The following is a 7,165-nucleotide window of genomic DNA, read 5'->3' as shown; positions in this document are numbered from 1 at the left end:
GGCCCGCCTCCGCCCTCGCTGGCCCCTCCTCGTGACGCCATCGCGTTCAGGAAGGGTTCCCGCCCCTCACCCCCGGACTAAAGTGGGTGGAGATCGCGGATGAAGGGAGGTGGAGCGCCCCCTACTGGAACCTATTGTCTTTTGGCGCTTTATAAGTCTATACTTCAGATAACAAAGCGATGTTATTGCTTTAAGGTCTGAGGAGCCCTTTGTATTACTCCCATTTTACAGGGGAGGAAACTGAGGCTCAGACCGGTTAAGTGACCTCTTACGTGGGATTTGAACCCAGATCTTCGGGACTCTGAGCCTGGCCCTCCATCCACAATGATCATGAGCACCTTACCTTGGAAAATTCTGAATATCCAATGAATATCCCAGAGAGAGAAAGAACAAGCAGGGAGACCTGAGAGAGTGGGGGTGCACCTGTGGAGCAAAGGGAGAAGCCTCTTCTGGTCCCAGACCGTGCCTCACCTCCAGCCTTCCTGAACCTGGCACATGCTGCCACCGCTGTTGTTGTCCTACAGTCCTTTCCGACTCCTCAGGAGCCCATCTGGGGTTCTCTTGGCAGAGATGCTTTGCCATCTCCTTCTCCAGCTCATTTTATAGATGAGGAAACTGAAGCCAACAGGGTTAAGTGACTTGCCCAAGGTCACACAGCTAGTAAGGATCTGAGGTGGAATTTGAACTCAGAGTCTCCTGACCCTGGGCCCAACACTCCACTGCACCCCCCAGCTGCCCATTTATTAAGCATTCATTAAGTGCCAGGCCTAGAGGCCTGAGGGCTACCCGAGTCTTCTTACCTCACCTCCCGAGGTCTTCGGCTGGCCAAACCGGATGCTCGTATGAGAGAAAGGACGTTCCAGAGTCGAACAAGGGTTGAGCTTTATTTCAGGGTCTCGGTTACAAGTGCAGGGAATTCTTCCTTAGGAGGGAGAGAGAAAGATCTCCCAAGGAGGGAAAGATCTTACAATAAGAGATTGGAAGTAGAAGTATAAGTGGGGAGAGAGGGGGAGGGGAGAGAGGAGAGAGGAAAAGCGGAGCCTTGTGTCCTCACACGTGGCCCCTCCGCCCAAGAGAACTTTCAGGCTTTCCTGATCCTACTTAAGCTCTCCAGCCGCATAGTTTGCATCTGAATACCGTGCTGTTAGATAACAATAGTGTGCCCAGATCCGGGACAATCTCGAGGGCGGGGAGAGCTCTCTCCCATCACGTTTCTCACGGGAAGAGGTGGAAATACACGAGATAGCTCGGTTCACCTCGATTCCCAGTCGTTTCCTGGGGGGTCTCGTGAGAACTCTAAGATTTAGAAGTTCCCACCTTTACCCTCCCGAGACTGTCCACATGGAATTGAGCTTCCATCCCCAGCAATTAAGGACCTACAATGTGCTGGACACGGTAAAGGATGGGAGCTCATACAATTGGGGTGAGGAGACAACCTACAAACACCTGTATACAAACAAGATATAGATGGGATAAATGAAAGAGAATCAAAAGATAACATCTACTGGAGATGTCGTACACTGGCACATCTGAACCATTCTTTTGACTTTGTCTCCCCTCTGGATCTGTGTTGAATCGGTTTTAAGTTTTCCATTTCCCTGCCCCTTCAGTAGACTCTGCTGGCCCAAATTAGGACCCCTAGGATTCTGCCAGGATCAGCCTTGCCTCAGTCATGCAGCACGGCAAACAACTATTTGGTTTGCTGTGTTCCTTGCTGGCTCATCAATTTTGTCCAACTCTCCCAGTTTATACATCCCATTGGATGCCCTGAACTAAATGATTTGTATAATCAAAGATTCCAAGCTATTTCGTAGGGTATTCAGTTTCACCCCTTAACTTTACAGATGACAAAATAGAGGACCTGGGAAGTTAAATGGCCTTTTCACGGTCATAAAGGGAATAATGATAGTGATAAGATTTGAACCCAGGTCCTCTTGCTCTAGACACTGATCTTTCTGCCATGTCAAATGCAGACTAATCATATTTCAATGAGAAGTATTCCCTAGGGGTTGGTGGTGTGAGTGCAGTGGGACTGATGACAAGGAAGTTTTAAGCAGCTGGATTTTCTTCCCTTCAATGGAATGGTTCTTGCAACATGCTTACAAGAGACATATAGCAGGTTGCCTCTTGGCATAGTGAGCAGAGCACTGAAATTTAAATCCTTTGTGAATCCTGAGTCTGACACCTACTAGCTCTGTGACCATGGCTATGTCCCTTCTCTTTGAGACAATGTAGAAAATACAAAGACTAGACTATATCACTTGTAACGTCTCAAATGAAGTCATATTTGTAAAGCTCTTAAGCACAGTGTCTGGCACTAAAGAAATGCTTGTGCCCTTCCTCCTCCCCTCTTCTAGCTCATAAAGCCCTATGACCATAAGACAACTGACTGGGAAGTAAGAGACCTGGATTCTACTCATAGCTTTGTCCCTCACCAGCTTTGTGACCATGGGAAAGTCACCTTTACTCCCTCAAAATGGGCCTGCCTCTGAACATCTCTGAACATCTTGGTTCACCCAGATAGTTTTGCCACAAGTGACCAGGACTCCCGAATTTTGCGAATCTGCCTTAATCCTTCCCCTTGACCATGCTCAGGGGTCCAGCTTGATCTCCTCTGAGTCTTTGGTTTCAGTCCTCTGATTCTGTACTAGGTGCCAAGGCTCAGTCTTCTTGACTGTCTTTGGCTCAGATCAGTCTTAATGATGCCCACGGAGGCAAAAGCTGTACTTAAACCAGATTGGAACTATCACGCCCTTCTGATTTCCTCCCCTCCAATCATCATTGTGCTTTTCTTTGGAGGGCTGACTCTATGTGTTGTGTGGTCCTCTGCATTGTAGGACTTTAGAAGCACCAAAAAATTACCTACTTACATATGGAAAGAATGCTAGACCTAAAAGCTGGTAGTCCTGAATTCAAATCCCAACTCTCCTTGTTATTTCCTGTGTGATGTTTTACAAGTCACATAAATCTTTATGGGTCTCAATTCTTTATCTATAAAATGAATAACTGAACTAAATGATATTTCTAACATCACGTCTAACTCAGAATTCCTGTGATTCTATGGTTTCCTAAGGTCCCTTACAGCCCTAAATCCTATGATCCCACTTTCTCTAATTTGAATTTCTCAATTCAAATTGAGATTCACTATCTTAGGTCCCCTTTTTAACTTTTTATTTCTTCATTAAAATGCAAACACTCCTGGGATAAGAAACTGAGTCTATCAGTCACAGTGTAAATGAGCTGCTCTGTTTAGATTCTTAGGCATTTTGAGGGGAAGTGATAGGGAGGTGGGGATGCAGAGAGGTGGTACGGAGGATAGAGTGCTGGGCCTGGAGTTAGGGACACCTGAGTTCAAATGTGGCCTCAGACACTTACTACCTGCGTGATTCTGGACAAGTCACAACCTTGTTTGCCTCAGTTGCCCATCTGTACAAAATGAGCTAGACAAGGAAGTGGCAAACCACTCTGATATATTTGCCCATAAAACCCCAAAATGGGGCATGAAGAGTCAGATACGACTAAACAACAATGAAAATATGGGAGGGAAAGTAATGAATGTAGGCCATCCTCCTCCCAATACTCCCCATGCCTCAAATACGTTGCTTTTTCACTCCTGCCTCTTTCAATCCCGGACTATCTTCAATGTTCAGTCAACAAGTCAAGTTGACAAGAATTTATTAAGCACCTACTATTCACCAGGCAAAGTGCTAAGCCCTGGAAATACAAAAAAAGGCAAAAAACTGTCCCTGATCTGAAAGAACTCAGTCTAATAGGGAAGACAGCGTACAAACAACTATGTACAAACAAGATATTTCTGAAGGAGAATTTTTAAAGAGCTAGGAATGATCTGCTAAGAATTATCATAAGGAAGTCGATTTTGTTCTATATTTGTTGGGGAATTTTACTTTGTGATATCTCAGCAAAATGTCCCTCTCCTTTAATAAACTCAGAGAACTTTAAACACTCAAGGATTGCTCTCTTTTCTTTTATCTTATCTGATAAAGCACTAGTAGACCCTTAGCAGATGCTTGTTGACTGCCTGAGAAAGAAGGACAGATTTTCTTTGGTCTAGAGTAAATGACTATATTCCAATAACAACAATAGTAGTTAACATTTAAATAGCACCTACTACATGCCAGACATGGTGCCATACTCTGTAAGTATTTTCTCATTTGATCCTCACAACAGCCCTGGGAGGTAGGTGATATTATTATCCCCATTTTACGGAGGAGGAAACTAAGGGAAACAGAAGTTAATTACTTGCCCAGAGTCACAGAGCTAGTTGAACTCAGGTCTTCCTGACTTGAGGACCAGCACCCTATCCAGTGTTCAGCCTAGCTGCCCCCGGATACATTTTGTCTTTTGTAACAATTTTAACACCCTCTTTTTCTTTCAATAAATACTTTTCCCTGCCTAGATCTATCTGCTCTTAGAAAATTGTTTAGTAAGAGATGTGTTTCTTATCTCTTCTGTTAACTCTCTCTGGGTCAAGTAGCTAAAGAGGAGAGGGGGAAAAAACACAAACACATGCACACTCTCACACTCATATATATGGTATGGTACCCTCAACAGTAACAGGAATATTTGGAAGAAGGGAGGGTTTTTGGGAAAAATAATGAATACAGTTTTGAATGTGCTGAATTTAAAATGTCTACAGGACATCTGTTTTGAGATGTCCAATAGGCAGTTGGAGATGGGAAACTGGAAATCAGGAGAGAGTTCTGAGTTGACTAAATAGATCAGAATTATGTGCATAGAGATAAAAATTGAATCCTTGGGTGCTGATGGGATCACCACTAAGGTAGCATAGAGGAAGAAGAGAAGAGGACCGAGGACAGAGTCTAGAGGGACCAAATTTCTAATATCCCTAATCAAATGAAATCACATTTGTCAATCACCTGGCATAGTGCCTGACACATAATAGTAGGTGCTAAAGAAATGTTTATCCCCTCCTCCTTATCCATAGTGATTGGGAGTGATTTAGATGATCCAGCAAGGGAGACTGAGAAGAAATAATTACACAAGTAGGAGGACTAGTAAAGCGTGATGTCATGAAAATCTAGAGAAAAGAGAATATCAAAGATAAGACAGTAATGGATTGTTAGATTTTTGCCTTCTTAGAATCCCCAGGTTGCTTCAAGGTTGAGCCCAGATGCTACCTTCAAAGTGAAACCTTTCCTATTCCCCCAAATATGTTTGATAGATTTTGTGTGCACCTACATATGCACCTGCTTTTTTCTCCTGATGAACTATAAGCTCATCAAGGGTAGGAAATGTTTTGCTTTTGTCTTTGTAAATCTAGCACAGTGCCCATCACATAATAGTTAATGCTTACTGGCTGATTGACTGATATGCATATATTTATATAAGTAAATTGTGTGCAGGCATGGTGTATGTACTTGACTTCTCATGGTCCAGAGATTGTGTAATTGTACATTGTTATAAGAATATAAGGACAAATACTCTTTGTGGTGCCCAACAATTTTGTATTAATTTGTGTGTTATTATCCTTCTTAAAAAAAAAAAAAAAAGACTGAACTGACAGCAGTCCTTGTGTGGTTGAACAGGCTTCAAATTTTTTCCAGCAGAGAATTTGTGAAGTGTGTGGTCTGATTAGTATCTGCAGTCACTCTCAGAAAGCTCTCCACTCTCTGAGAAGCTGACTCTGAAGTCTTTCTTTTTTTGGGAAATCTTCCTCCAAGAAGAGACGCTACGTTCTTCCCAGACTAGAAGACCTCTTAGCTTCTGGGTTTTTGCCAGCAATGGACACTTAAAGGGCCATGTTTCAATGAATCCTTAACATGTCTCTTCTACCCTCCCATCTGTATTCCTCTGTGATCTCTACTCCTAAATCTCCCAACTTTCTCCTCCACGCCACACAGCATCCTCACCTTGGAGATTCTTTGTCCTCCTGACCTTCTCACATCAGAAGTAGATTTTGTTCCTGTGGCCCCTTCCTCCATTTGGCCCATTCCTCCCAGAATCTCCACTTTAAGGAAAGTTCCCAGAGCAGCCATGTTTTCATTCCTCTCTGTGCACCTGTCTTGACTATTCTCCATGCCCCCACGGAGGTACTTTCTTCTTCCCCTCTCCCACACTTTTCACCTTCTTTTTATATATTGCCTTTCTCCATTAGAAGGTAAGCTCCTTGAGGACAGGGACTATCTTTCTGCTTAGATTTTTATTTCCAGATGCTTAGGGAAGGGCTTGTTACATAGTAAGTGCATTATAAATGCTTCTTGACTTGACTGGACTCCCTGCTTGTGATAGCAAAGAACAGATGTTTAGATAGCCTATTCTATCTTTGTGCCTCACCAAAAACCATTACTGCATAGAACAGTAAATTAAGGACAGTAAATTATCTATGCTGCAGGACTTCAACATGGGGATGCTCACAATGATTGACTTCACTGCAGGGTTTTGACTCGCAGGCAGATGTGCACTGGCACTTGCTGCTCAGGAACTGAATGAAACAGCTAAAGAAGTTGGTGAGAGCTTTGGATTTCACAGTCCTATAGGAAGTTAAGGCGCACTTTACAATCCTTTAGCATGGTCCAAAGCATTGAGTTCAAACTCAGATTTTGCAACTGAAGTTTATAGCACTTATATTCATGGTCACCATACTACCTACCATTTACATTTTTTTTCCTCTTCCCAGACTCCCCCCCTCCCCTCACCCCTCTTTCTGTCTCTGTATACATATGTACATGCACACACACACACACACACACACACACACACATACACAAGCACACACAGTGGTGTGAAAAAAGGGGCCATTGGAAGACTGGGGACAGTCCAGTGCTGAAGGTTAGAGGTTCTATAGGTTGATACTTTGTCCAGTCTCCTGAAGAACTATTTGACTTTCTTGACTGGGTTCTCTCTAAAGCTTCTTTCTATAGGGGATCCTCTTGATTGTATGAAATTATTCAAGGAATTGGGCTTGCTAAAAGAAAGGTGGAGTTGAAGTTTCTCATCTAAAGAGGAAGGAACAGAGTGTTGGTTCTCTCCACTGCCTTTTTTCTTTAGCTTTCCGGTTCTCACATATCATTTGCAACTCTAAAATCAAACAAGCACAAGGCATTCTGCAAAGAAAGGATAGAAAAAATTTTTAAAAAAAAATAGTCCATTTGCACCTAAACTCCCCAACTCCAATCCAAACTAC

This window comes from Notamacropus eugenii, chromosome 2 (assembly GCF_028372415.1).
Source record: "Notamacropus eugenii isolate mMacEug1 chromosome 2, mMacEug1.pri_v2, whole genome shotgun sequence".
Lineage (NCBI taxonomy): Eukaryota > Metazoa > Chordata > Mammalia > Diprotodontia > Macropodidae > Notamacropus > Notamacropus eugenii.
Note: the sequence above shows the minus strand (reverse complement) of the source record.